This window comes from Anoplolepis gracilipes, chromosome 17, assembly GCF_047496725.1.
Source record: "Anoplolepis gracilipes chromosome 17, ASM4749672v1, whole genome shotgun sequence".
In the NCBI taxonomy this organism is placed as follows: Eukaryota; Metazoa; Arthropoda; class Insecta; order Hymenoptera; family Formicidae; genus Anoplolepis; species Anoplolepis gracilipes.
This window is the reverse complement of record NC_132986.1, coordinates 7,474,620-7,490,135: the sequence shown is the minus strand read 5'-3', so window position 1 is coordinate 7,490,135 and position 15,516 is coordinate 7,474,620. Positions and strand designations below refer to the sequence as shown.

At 30.3% G+C, this 15,516-nt stretch overlaps 2 protein-coding genes across 5 annotated transcripts in view; one reads left to right on the top strand and one right to left on the bottom strand.

Annotated features, from left to right (window-relative positions):
* Toc (toucan) overlaps positions 1-10,284 on the bottom strand; it is a 54,151-nt gene extending 43,867 nt beyond the window's left edge. The window contains exons 1-2 of one of the 2 annotated variants that reach the window (XM_072909284.1): positions 9,965-10,284; positions 9,020-9,302 (exon numbers count right to left, since the gene is read on the bottom strand). The gene's annotated coding sequence lies outside the window, so the exon portion shown is untranslated. The remainder of the gene's footprint in view (positions 1-9,019; positions 9,303-9,964) is intronic. The other variant, XM_072909286.1, reaches the window with a different exon arrangement.
* The window catches only part of Cda5 (Chitin deacetylase-like 5), a 58,137-nt gene that overhangs the window by 14,941 nt on the left and 27,680 nt on the right, over positions 1-15,516 (top strand). The gene's annotated exons all lie outside the window — the stretch shown is intronic.

The following is a 15,516-nucleotide window of genomic DNA, read 5'->3' as shown; positions in this document are numbered from 1 at the left end:
GATTTTATATTTGAATTTAAAAGCAAATTTTTTTAATTAATTAAGAAAATTTTTTATTCATTAGTTATTATAAAGTCGGTTTTTATTAAATTACAGCGATTAGAGAGCATGGAAAAATAATATTTTCATGTTAAAAAATTGATTAATTTGCTTTGAAAAGATAATAAATTCTAATATTTTATTCGTTTTAAACCTAAAACTTTTTTTTAATATTTTTGACATATAATGTGTTTTTTTTTCTTTTCTTTTTAATGTTTCCTAATCAATTTTGCTAGATCCACCTTGCATGTCTAATCTGCTATTCAGATGATGATTGAGGAAAAGCATAAAAGCAAAAAATTTTGTTTTGAAAAAATCAAATTTAAAATTATAATTATATTTTCTTTACTTGCTTACGTAGTTTTTATAAAAGTTCATTTACATTATATGAGAAAGATAGCATAATGAAATAATATATAAATATATTTGTATATCTTAATTTAATGTCTTCACATTATTTGCAAATTAAAAAATGAAAAAAATATGTTTACGTATATTTAGAAAAATATTGTGCTATGTCGTCATAAAACATGAATAATTTTAAGGCTACGGTAGATGTGCAATGCTCTATGCAAATCCGTTGCGTGCGTTTTAAAGCGAAAGCAGTACCGAGGATTCCACGTTTCCTGACGTGGTCAATGTGATATAACATTTACAACCTAATAAAATTAGAACGAAAATTATAAAAAAGAGAAAGAGAGAGATCCGAACGTCGAATTATCGACGCATATGGGGCGTAGAGAAAGTAATATACTTGATGGCGTGTTAGTGTATATGCCAAGCTATAAATTCGTTTCATTAGGCGCCTGTTTGCCTTACGCGCGAACACCTTAGTGCCATAATTTCTAAAAGATTTCCTAAACCTCGTTCTAAATTCAACGACATCAATAATGAGGATTTTGCTGAATTTTAAATCTTGAGAGTATAAATAGACAATAAAAAGATATAATGATGTTCTCTCAGTTATAATCTAAAAAGTTTATTATACTTTGGAAAGAATTTAATTTGTACTGTTTATCTATCAAAAGACTGAAAATTAAAAAACTGCTGTACATACTTAATGTATTTTTTTTTGTTTTCTTTAAAAAAATAAACATTTATTTTCTTGAATACTTTATAAAAAAATTAATAAGAATAAAAATTTCAATGACGTAAATAACACGCAGTGAAATTTATGTCTGGTTTATTGCTACTTGTTCTTTTCTAGTCACGATATTCCTTTCTTTATAAATTAATATCGCAATCATCCAACCCGCGCACATCTATCTCGAGAAGATAAACACGAGTTACATAAATTCTCGCGTGTTCTGAAGTTTATAAAGATGATAGCTGTCGAGAGTTCACCGAACCGTTTGTAGCTTATTACATAGAGTAGCTTAGACAAGAACCATAATAATCATGTTTAACTAGGATAGCTTAAGTTATTTCAGTAGAACTCGAGAACGAACTAATCTACAGGTAGTGTTGTTTTTGCTCAGAGTATAAATTGAATCGTAGCACATGTGATAAAGTGGCTTTTATTCATAAAAAGAGATTCCGTTAAGAGCAAATATATTTCATCATCTAGTTTTAATAGAAAAATATTTTATTGTATATTTTTAATTATTTTTAATAAAGGGAATTAAATTATAGATGAGAAAATAACAGATACAAAATACTTAGACATTATAATACGTGTAAAAAATATTTATATTATCTTCTTTATTTATAAAATAATTAAATTATTATGAATATTATACCTATATTTTTAAAACTTTTCAGTGATATAAATCGCATAAATATTGTATGAGAATGGCAGTATATATCTAAAATTTTATATTTATCTGAAAAAAATCAAAACTCTATCTTGGTATGCGAATTTTTCGTATCTTGTCTTGTATATTTTTATATCTTCTCATCTATAAATTTGTCAGACGAGTTGTAAGAAAAATTTACACCTTCACCCTCATGTTCTCCATTATAGAGAACACGATACGGAGGGAGCCAACCGGATGCGAAGGGAATTTCGCGAGTCTTCGGCCTCTGGGATGACCCGACTTTATCCTGGAGGGATGTTAAATCAACGTTGGCGAGAATATAGCGCGTACGCTCGATCGTATCTCTTTGCGAAGTGTTAACACAAGCGAACAGCAACTGAGCGTGTTGCGGCGATGTCTTATCGATTCTTAACCCTTGTAGATCGTGTACCGACGCCGTGGGAAGCTGTACTTTATGTATGTTAAAGTCTTTCGGGAAGAAATACACGGATATATATATGAAAAAATACGAATAGCAATCTCGAAAATGATAGTTAACGTATCCCATAAAATACATCGCTCGTTCTTTACTTCATAAACATATAATTTTATGTTTACAGCCAAGATATAATTAAATTTCTGAACTTAAGAAATGTATTTGCGTTAAAGAATTATATTTATTTTAATTTTATAAATTATTTCGCATTTAAAAACATCAAACCATTAAGACAAATCATTTTGAAGAATAAAAGTTTTATCAAGTTAACATTTTTATTTTTACTTTTTCCAAAGTTAAGATTAAAATTATGATGACTCTAAATATTTTTCAAGTTAAAATATACAGCATAATTGCACTTTTAACTCGGTATTTGAAAAAATTAAAAAAGATAGGTTTTTCTTTTATAATTCTTAAAAATTCTTCTCTCCTTAATATCATTACACATATTTTTCAAAGTCTTTCAGTAAGAGCAAAAACATTCGATTCATTTCCTTCACATGGTCCATTGTTTAAAATTGCGGAGTTTGTGCTATAGCATATATAATTGAGATCATTATCTTATGCGAAATGACGGAGAGAATGAAGGGAAGCGGATTAATGAAGCGTCTCGTTTTGTCTCACGCACGGGATTTCGTATCGGATTTCGGAACCCGGTCGATCTCACGGGCTAACGAAATCGCAATGCCTGATGACGTTTAGCAGTATCGTTATAATAATATACTTTCGATAGCTCGATTGGATTTATACGTGTTTGAAAGTGCCGACACGTAACGCGATTGAAAGCAGACGGGTCGTTGAAGAAATCCGGTCACGATTTTCAGCTGATCGCTCGCGCGAGTCCGAGAATTCATCCCATAAACGGTACGAAGGTCGCGTGACCGATTTGGAAACGACAAAGTCTCAAGTGATAGAGCTTTAAGATCGCGATCGTGATCTGTCTGTCAGATCGTAACGGTATCGTTATGTAATTGGAGCATTTCTTTTGTCAAGACATCCGGTATTAAAAAGAATCTTTGTGCAATACACCATAGAATCGGCCAGTTTAGAAAAGGCATACGTCATAACAAGGAGAAATTACAATTTTAAATCTACTCTTATTATTACGTTTTTCGTTTCAAAATAAAACGAAAGCAATTCTCCTCGGAGCGTTACTTTTACATCGTTTTGCGTATACGATGAGCAATTGCATCTTTCTAACTAGATTTCAGTCTTCAATATCATTCGTGCGCAAATAGATACATCAGAAAATAGTCATACGAGTATCACTGACAGCTACAAAATTACGGTCTAAACTTAAATATGATCAAAATTGCATCCATATTGCAAAATATAGCGCATTATTTTATGATGCAGAGAAAGTTTGTAAAGTGTATAACGCGAGCTGCTCGATTATGCTTCACGTGGCGAAATGAGTTCCTCTTTTACGAAAATATGTAGGCGAAATAGAAATTTTACATAGATAAGTGATAATTCTCTCATGAAACTTCCGGACTTAGAACTCGATGAATCGTATACACGATATAAGATTGATGAGCTTTTCTGTTAGTTATTCGCATATTACACAATTTATTTTCACGTTTTGCATATAGTTAACATGATTAATCTCGACTTCTCCAGTCAAATAAAGAAATACAAGTTTGAAGAACGAGTTTTAACGCACGACATTCAATGAAGTAACGTGAAATAACATGATAAGCATTGTCCAGTAAATATTTCGCAATGAGACTCGTTACATAATTCTGGATCCTATCACGATATTCGGCAATCATAACTTTCTTTTTTAAATACGCCCAACCTTCTCTTCCCAAGATATGCTCGAGTCTTACAAGCAGAAGTGAACGAAATAGTATTTAAAATAGAAATATTTATGTAAGTTGTTTTCTTTGCTAAATTATAACTATTTAATACGAAATAAAATATTTTGTTTATATGTTAATTAAAATTTTATTTAATATCTTTAATTGTTTTGACACATTAAAAATATATAATTATCAAATAAGTTTTTTCTCATTAAAAATTTAAATGATTAATTGAAATAATTATTTATCTCATTTTATATTGATAATAAAATATTGTAATTCTATTCTCACAATATTTATTTTATATCTTTCTTGTACGGTTTACATCTTCTAGATCCATTCATATTTTATAAAATTACAACATCTTCAAATAATTATTTCAATTAATCACTTAAATTTTTAATAAGAAAAAAATTTACTTGATAAATATATATTTTAATGTATCAAAACAATTAAAGATATTACATAAAATTTTAATTAACATATAAATAAAATATTTTATTTCGTATTTAAATAAAGATTGATTAAAGATAAATGATTAAAATTAAATAATGATTATTTTTAAATGCATATTTGTTTTATCGCTTTTCTAATTCTTTATATAATATTTAAAATATTTGAAATAATATATGAAATAATATTTGTAATAGTATTGTTAATAATGCATATATATTTTCTTTGTATTTATATTTTTATTATATATAGTCTTAGACAATATAAATTTTTAATAATATTTAATTGATTATGTTTAATAAAAAAATGTGTCTATCACTTAAAAAGAAATTTCGTCAATTAGAAAATACGAACGCGTACGATATGTGATGGCATATATTTAAAAAACTTTTTTACAAAAAAATTCTGATGAACTTATTCAGTTAATTATGCGACCAATATATTCTAAAGAAATTAAACAAAGTTAATAATCATCATTTTTAGATTGATAAAATTATATTTTTGTTCGAGAAGGGACGCGTGGATCGTTTACGATGTGAAGAAAAATCCGACGGGGACTATCAGACGGGTTGAGTAATCTTCGCGGCGGGCTTTCGAAATCAAAATAAGAAACGAGCCTTACGTTATACTTTCCCTCTCGAGTGCTTTAAAATGCGTGCAGTGCAATGACGCATATTTAGGCACGTAGCTGGATTAAATGGAGCAAGACAATAAGGAAAAGCAGGACCGACAAGAATCTCTGCTTATTGATAGCAAAAGGCAATGAAAAGAAAAAGTGTAATCTTATACTGTAAATCGTAAAACATCCGGTGTTATTGCACTTGTTGGTATTTGACGTGTATTTAATCGGTATTTAATCGAGAGCATTATTACATTGCTCAAGTTCATCTGTAAACGATTGCAATTATAAGCAGATTACATTTTATAAACATCGTTATGTTAATTTTACGAAAAATAACGATGTATTTATAAAAATTTGTAATGGTTACAGATGATGTTAAGTCAGATTTATTGTAGGAACCAAGTATAAGAGGATTAATTTGCCGCCTCCTTTTCATGTACCATTTAAAAAGATGCTTATGAAGAGAAAAAAGCAAATAATACGCTTTAATGTGCACATTGTAAATTTATAATGTGCGAATATTTTAATCACACATTTTATGTGTAAAAAATATAATCGTGCGTATACATTTTCTCGAAAGAATAATGCCGGATCTCAGAACTGTATAATGATACTACTCTTAATTGTACTTAAATTGACTGTTGAAAGATTTCTAACATGATTATAAGAAAATTTTTTATTTATGTGAAAGAAAAGAAAATAATTGCATAAGAAGAATAAGATTGATTTGTATTTGTGATAGAAAACGAAAGTTCTATTTAGATAATTTCTGTTATCATAGTGAAAGTTATTTTTCATATACAAGTAAATATATGAGAATATACTTTGAGATGAATATCTTTATGAAATTCAGATGCTTATTGTTAATGACATTGACACATCTCGATAGATTTATCCTGTCTACTTTCCCTTTATATCTCTCTTCTTCCATGTGGCACGCTCTATTAATTTCGAAATTGAGCTAGTAAGATTGATTTAGAAAATATTTGATTTCGATTTATTGGACTTAATAAATTTGTCGAAATTTAATATAATAATTTGAGATGTTAAACAAAATTATTAACATTATAATTGTTACGTGAAATATAATATATAAATATATATATACATATATAAACATTTCATGAAAATTTTTTTCAAATTTCAAATTTTTTTAAAAAGATATTTGAAAGAGATATATTTCAATGTATGAAAATTAATAGGACTATTAGTTTTTGTGGAATTAAATAAAAAGTTTTTTTAATATTTACAATTAGAGATAATTTTGCGTGTGATCTGAACATGAGAAATGTTTATAAAATATTATAACATATTAAATAAGATCTTTTCCTCTACTATATTTGGTCACGCAAGGATATCTAGAAATAAATATAGAAGTTATAGATTTGCTATAATCGCGTAAAAAAAGAAAAGATTGAAATTGCATTTAGTTTCATGAATTCTTGCGTTACAAACAGTCTCTGATATATCATACGCACATATATTCAAATATAAAAATGAAAATATTTGTGCAATACTTATGTTTGTGTGTGTGTACTAACAATAAAAACAGGAAGAAAGGAAAAAGAATGGCGAAAGGAATGTAATCACTTAACGATCCCAGGCGAGATAAATTTGCGTAAGTTTACAGGAGAAATGAAATCCGTCATATATTCACGATAGATTTGTACAATATAATGTATCAAAAAAAAAAAAAAAAAAAGAAAAAAAGGGTTGCTACAAAAGACAAAGAAGTCGGATGTAAATGGAGCAGCCTTTCGAAAATTAACGATTGGCCATCGATATCGGCGACGGTCTGATCGGTCTGATCGGTAGCAATTTTTATCCACTCGTGGGACTTTATCGACTCGTGGTGTCGGCGAACATGCGCGCGTCACTTGCGTAATCCACGTGTCCGTTACATACGAGAGAGCTCGTAACCTTTCCGGGAGAGGTCGGGGAAGGGAAGGTATCGGCTGCTCCGTATGCGTACGCAAACGTGTCCTTCGTGTTATTAATTATTAAAATATATAATTTGTGCTCCTTTCAACGACGACGTGACCGATGTCAGTTAATAAATTGTGTCATTTACGCGGCGTGGAACAGAACGCGATTAAAGACACTTCATTAGAAAATGAAAGCGAATGCACGAGGCTAACAACTCTCTTACGAAACTCTTAAATCAAGTACATTGTTTTGTATTTAATATCAAAAGTAGCCACTAATATTTGTCATTCAAAGTCCAAGGAGACATATCGGCTTTTCATACGCGAAAGTCGGATAACTCTGTTAGATAAACTATTACTTTCTACATTATTATCTCTCCTCTTGTTGATTAAAAAAAGTCATATCGCATTTTATATAATATTTATACATGCAGAATATTACACAATTATCGAATGTTTCTTCAACCATGACAATGTTGAAGTGACAATTTTTTTCTTCAAATTAACTGAAAAAGAAATATAACATTTTGTGTTATGCATTATTATTTGTCTCCTGCTGATACGTATGATCAGCATATCCGGTAGTTCCGGAAAATTTGCATCCGCTCGTTCGCCAATTCGTATTCGACTACCTTTAATCTAGCATTAAAGCAAAATAAAGCAGCTGCCAAAGCGTGCTGCCGCTTTTTATGCAATGGAACAATTTCATCGAGAGCAACTGCTTGCCACGAGCTCGTTACTTTCCGTTGATACCAACGAGGTTCGTGTTGCTAGCTACGAAAATATCGAGTGCCAGGCAGCCTTTCCAGTCTGGTCAGTCTGTTTATTCGTATATGTTCGAAGGAGACCGAAATATCGAGAGAAAGAAAGACGCAACAACTCTCTCGCCCGGTTTATATATACGCGCTCGCTACATCGGCGGGCGTTGCATCGCGATTTACACATTGTATATGGCTGTGTAAGTGCGATTATATACACATGTATATGCGCGCGTGTCAGCTGATTACGTGGCTACGCTGCTTTTCCACGTCGTCTCGCAACGAGGTGTCCCCACGAGATGTCACGCAAAACACGAAGAACTAAATCCGTTTCTACGAGACTTACGCGTGTCGAATCACCCACACACGCACACATACGTATATATGTACACGTTCATTTCTATATGTATATTCATGTAATGTTGTATCACGCTCGTTATCCCACACGGCGAGGCGAGAATAACGGAGATTCGATTGCCACACGCCCCCTCGTAGCCTTCACAGCTCGTGCGCACATATCGCGCTATCGTGCGTCGATTCCGAAATTTATGGCGATATTGAAATTTACCGGAGAGAGAAATGAGGAAAATTACGCCACTTTAGCGCGAATTTAAAAGATATATATAGACTACAGATTGACATTTCAAAATACACAATATAGCATGTGCGAATATTATATATACTGTATTATATCATAAAGAAAGTTCTTTAGATAATCTATAATTACTTTGTCAAATTATAAAGTACTTTTATTAAAATATAAATTATAATTTTATATAAGTAAAATAATTGATATATAAAATTTAATTCTCACGCGTAACCAATTTTTATTTAAACGGAGATTAATGAAATAGATTGTATTACTGCCGAAAAAATTTGCTTAAAATATGTATAAAATTTTGGGAAAAATTGATAAATGAAAAAATTTAATTTTTAAATAAATAATATAATTATTATAAATTTGTTAACATCATAAATATTTAATAGATTAATATTTTGAAAATATTAGTTGATACAAATAATTTTTATTATAGATATTTTAAATATATCATACAAAAAGATTTGGAATATTTTATATATTATATAACAATAATTCAAAATAAATCGTTATTGCGGAAATATACAAGCAATCAATTTCACATACACAAAAGTAGCTAATAATAAAAAGTTATTTATAAATTAACTCACCTGATGACTGCTTCACCGTCATCGTCAGATATCTTCCCTCTTCTTTTTCTTTCTTGTTCATGGCATCGCTTTACTGTTTCTTCATGGCACTCGCGAAAATACAGTTAATTATAATCGCGCGGTACTTTGCACGACACTCCCGAAATAATTACATACAATGCACACTTTATTATATTGCAATGGGAAAATGAATGCGGAAACTAAGATCGCATAAAACTAAGATCTGCTAATTGGCACTAGAAATTTGCTACGCGCGCACGAGAATGCTCTCTATCTTTATTATCTAATATTTAATTTTAATAGATAGTATGCGCACATTTTAGAAATTTTAAAAATATATTATTAATAAATTAATATAATTTATTAATTTATTAATAAGCCGACATATGTTATAATTTTCTGTTATTTGAATTATTTGATTCCGTGATTTCTATTTATTTTATATACTTTCTATCTGGCAGTGAAATGTTAGTCATATTTAAATAAGTAAATAATAATTTATATTAAAAGGCAAAGCAAAATGTTGTATAGTGAAAAAATGTATAATTCGAACGAATCGTTATTTGTGGAAGTTACTTAATCATATGGACTGATAATTGCTAATTGTTAATAATTACGATCGCTTTTCGCGTTTTTCGGTATTTGTCGCATTTGCGTATCGACGACACATGGAGCGACTCGCCCTGTTACCTTCTCGTTCGAGTGTCGTCGGGCGAATGATAACAAGGTCAGCGCGTAAACAGTAGCCTGGTATGCGAAGACTGAACATAGTAAAGCTTTTAACTTGTCGCAACAAAATATTTAACGTAACGTAAAATAAATTTATACGAGATCTTTTTCTTACTTTGAAATGAATAATCATTACCATGATGCTCTTAGGAATCATTATTCGCGAAAGCTACTTCATCACGAATATTATGCGAAATATATTCAATAAATACTTACTACTATGATGCTCTTACGAATCGTTATTTGTGGCAGTTAATCACGCAGATTGATAATTGCTAATTGTTAATAATTACGATCGCTTTTCCCATTTTTCGGTATTTATCACGATCGCGTATCGACGACACACGGAGCGACTCGTCCTGTTACCTTCCCGTTCGAGTGTCGTCGCGTGAATGACGACAAGGTCAGGACAATATACATATAATAGCGTGGTATGCGAACATAATAAAGTTTTTAACTTGCCATATAAGAAAGTATTTATAACGTAATATGTATATACGTCACGATCGTGTATATCGACGACACGGTGCTACTTGCTCTGCTACCTTCCCGTTCGACTCTCAGCGTGCGAATGATAACAAGGTTACAACATGTACACAATAGGACTCTACGCGAAGCCGCAAAGGTCGAACATAATAAAATATTTAATTTATTGTCGCATGAAATACTTAACATACTACAAAACAAGTTTATGCGAATATTTTATTCTTTGAGTATCAAACTAATTATATGGATAATTATATGGATAATTATATTAATTGACACTATGACTTTTCGTCACTTGATTTATTCATTGTAGTGTTTTATATATTATTCTCATGTGATTTTAATCTAAAAATAAACATCAATTTAAATTTAATAAGGAAAACTTTGATTTAACGAAAAGAATAGATAGAATCATGATTAATTGAAAGACGTATCGAAAAATTTATTATTATATATTATTATTAGTATTATTATAATTAAATATTACAAGTATAACATTTATTACATGTCCAACGCAAAAATCTCATTAAATATACGTATATTAATAGTACATCGTTAGTGTTTAATTAATACTGTTAATATACGTATATTTTGCGGGACTTTTGCATTGGACATGTAATATATGTTATACTTGTAATATTGAATTACAATAATACTAATAATAATAATATAATATTTTTAACACGTTTTCTAATTAGTCATTAGTTTAATTCATTTACATATTATCGCACAGTATCGGAATATGAAGCCGGTTCACTAACAAGATATCGGGTACAATATGATTATAACGCATAATGATAAAATAATCTAATGAGATGCGAGCGTATGCTGAAAATATGATAACGTAGTAACTAAATAATGTAAAACGTTAATGACAGAGGTAGTATAGTCCAAGTGAGTGATCTTATTTTCGTGATTTCGACATGTTTTGCATTGCTCTCTCGTTGCATTATTTTAAAATGTGCGTCGCGCGGACGTTTTTAAAGTCAGGAATACCATGTAAATACAGCGCAATTATCGTATTTTGTGATTCCTAATTAACTCTATTTTTACAAATGTCATGTGAATATTATGTGTATAAAATGAGGAGAATGAATAAAAGAAAACCAGGAAGGTTTTGAACAACGACAAACTATAAAGTAAATACATAAATTATATTTTACTTTAAAGTCAATTACTTGTTTATCTTCACGCTATTTATTTTAAATTATTTTAATATCTTAAAAAGATAATTAGGAAAATTTTATTAGGTATAATAATTACTTTTTCAAATATTAATTATAAATATTTTAGTATATACTTTAGTATTTTGAATTAATTATTTTATATATATATATATATATATATATATATAAGTTATGTCTTGATAGAAAGAGAGAGTTTGCGCGAGAATTTTATTTATAATTTTATATGTCATGTACCTAATATAGAAGATATTTGAAGAATTTTATATAATATAACGATGTGCTACGCATAAAATTATAAATAAATTTATGTCTCGTATTTATTTCGTGTTGAGAATAATAGAATCGTCTAAAATACGATTTAAAAGAACGGTAGTGTTTAAAAATTAAGCGACTACACATACGAAAAAAATTGTACATAAACGTGTTCTTAATGTGTCTTTGCTTACATACTTTAACATTTATATTAATTATTTAATACATATAAATGATGATTATTTAATAGACCAAAATTTTCATAAACGAGGATTTTTTTTATGTTAAAATTTTTTATTTCAATTAACCATTAACGCAGACTTTATCTTATCATTTACGAGGCAAACGTCGAAAGTATGATTATCATTGTTTAACAGTGACCTTTCTATGGGCGCGTTCGCAATTGCACGGGAGAGCGCGCGTTCTCGATCGGAAATCCCATTCCCCGCTTTCATTTACGATTTTTCTACAAGAGCCTCGGCGGGACTCTTAGATTTAGTGACGAAATGCCTCTGTACGTAACAACAACAGTCACGTTCGGTTACATCCGGATCAAAAAGGGCGAAATTACTCACGCGGCCTACGCTGTGTTTCAACTGTCAGAGCTCGCAATCGCAATACACGTCTTGTTCATTATCGGCTAACTTCCAGCACAAAATTATACCCTTCCCACGACTGGAAAGACAAGCAGAACGTGTAAGAATAATGGAAATCGTAAAGATATTAATAACTGACTAGATACAAAAATAAGTGAGCGCAAACTATTTGAAAATTACTGAAAAATTACTTCTTATAACAATAGCTGAACTATACAGAATGTTTGAGAAAATTATTGCATCATAATGTCTTTTGGCCTTATATTTCTCCAAAGTTCACTGTACTATATTTAATAGTAAATTACAATTTTTTGAGATATTATTTTAGTTTATATTTCTATTTTTTTTTAGCTACAACATACTTCTGATAGTAATACTTAATTTTAATTCAAAATTTAATTTGAGATTTAGTTTAAATAACATTTTCTTCTTTTTACTAAAATATCTTCAGTTTATAAGTAAACTCTTTGAAATTTGTTCTTTTTTTATTTATATTACATTGTTCGCGTCAAGTTTCCTATTTCGTTTATCCGCCATCTGTCACTCATCGCGATTGACAAGCAGAAAAAAAACTATGCCGTGCGGTGACGCAACGAGAACTCGGTTGCTCGTTCCATTGTGTCTGAACACCACCTTCTGTTTCTACTTACATACCTACCGGCCTCACCATCCTTATACTACTGTCCGCTTTATCAACTATGCGTACCGAGTGTCGCAGGCTTAGCGAACTGCGTAATTCTTCGATTGAGTTGAAATCAATTTTTCCCATAATGTTGAGTAAAATTTTTGTTACAAATTCTGTCAAATATATTTAATTAATATTCAAGAATATATATATTATAATTTCATCAAAGTACGAAGTTTACATGAAATGAAATTAAAAAAAAATTTATTATTTTCCATCGCTAAAGTTTAGTTTCCTATAAAAAATCTTTTATTTGAAATTTTATAACTTAAAAATGATAATAATTAAGCATATACACATTGATAAATTAATTTATAGAATTATAACTTAAAAGATTTATTTCTCAACGTTTTTGTTGAGAAAAGTTTAATTGGAAATTGAATTGTTAAAAGAAATTGTAGATCAAAAGTTACTCAATACATCTAAGAGATACTCTGTATTTCTGACGCGCACACATTGCAATTGCAACGTGAAAGAGGGCCGTCAAAAGGTTACATTCACGATTGGTACACACCCCAGAGATCTGCATAGGCCTTCACGGTCGAACGCTATTCGCGGATTTAACGCTGATCTTCCACGAATGGCGGAACTTCTACAGCGTAGACGTAGAGGAATAAAGATTAAAACAATCATTTCTGTTTCGATATTTCTATTTTCTTTGTATCATAAACTGTGTGCTCTATTACGTGGTAAACTCGTTCTATCACAGCGCTCCGGATAAGAGAATCGCAAGGTTATTCCGATCGTCCCCCTATCTCTCTACGAGATCGCACGATCGAGATCGTCTCGAGAGCGAAACGTTACTCGGGTTCCCCACGCATGAATTTAATATCGCGCCTTTCTAAAGCAACGTCCGGCTACGAGCGACAGCAAAGGTTAGACACTTCGCTCACACACCCTCTCAGAACGCGTAACCTTCACGCTACGAATCCAATCCTATCGCTGCTCGCGATCGATTTATCGCGAATTATAGAAGAGAATGTCGCGATAAATTCGCTGTATTCGTTTCTTCTTTTTTTCTTCAATTTATCTGCAAATTATCCACGTGGAATCTCGAATCACTTGGACGTTTAACCTGATAAAAATCTATCCCAAATACAAAATATTTGCAGAACAAAGTTATTTGACCTAGTTGCAAAAAATATTAATAACAAAAAGATTCTGATCACTTCAGTAGATTACATAGAATATTTCAAAACCGGAAGTTTTTATATAATGAGAGATTTGGAGTTTAGCCTTTGTTGAAAAAAATATCGAGAGAGATTTATTCATTACTTATCATAATATTTTTGTGTCATATATTTTTATAATTAAGAATTAATGAAATTAAAATTTTATTAAAGCAAATTATCTAAAATTACGTGAAGAATGTCGTTATCTTTATTTGTTCTCTTTAATTAATGATAAAAAATTGCTTTCAACTCGAAAATTAATGTATTTCAATATTCTTACTACGAAAGAATTAACTTCAAAAATTGGTCAAAGAATATGGTAATTAAAAAAAACGTCACTGTTTTCAAAATCTTGAAGTAAGATGAGTCTTTGCATTTAATTATGCATTATGCATTATTTTTCTCTTTTTTTAAATATTTTTATATATTATATATTATATATTTTTATATACTTACCTTATATATTATATATTCATACATATACAACAATAGATAAAGAATCTTCATCTGTTTTTAGATTATAAAAAAATATCCCCCATATGATAAAATGTAGTTATACGAGTTTTGAAACGATCGCATAAAAATGCTATCAAAGCCTTATCGATTACGCATGCCTTTTAGCAACTTTTGCAATCGCAACACGCAAAATAGCAAAGGTCGTAGTTTGCCTTGCTGTCGCACACTTTTGCGACTATATAGATAGCCTTCACGGCCGACAGTGCGCGATTATCGACTACGGTTTGCATTTCGCGAATTTAAAATGCACGTCGCTAACCACCAACTCGACTTTTTTAATCGTATCGATTAAAAACCCGGCGTGTACAGCTATGCGATTGTGTATCAAGAATACCTAATTAAGTAATTGCATAACCGCTTGCGAAATTACTTTCCGATCAAATTAGCTTTTCTACATATACCGCAATGTGACTTTCTATCGAGACTGTAACAGCGCTTCGCGACATAATCGAATAGCGAGAAATAAAAAATACTTGTAAAATAATATCGTATAAATGAAGTAAAAACGATATTATTTGTAGATTATTATTATTTATTGCTGAACCTATATATCATTACATCTCTCGCTTTATCTCGTATTACTATATTTTATGGCAAGAGAAATTTATGATTTAATGATAAGTAATTGATTAGTTCTTTCTGACAAAATGTTTGAGAAACGCGGTAGTTATAAAATTTTAATCACATAATATGTCCTGTTATTCTCGCGAGCATTTCCTTATGGAATTTTGTACATTACTGATCAGAAGGTTACGTACAATTAAATGCATGTCTCTTAAACGACGGAACTTTACTTCCCCGTATCGAGAAAAAATTTCTCTAGTTTACAAAAAGAATAACATCCGCGAGGACTTCCTGCGCAAGCGTACGATTA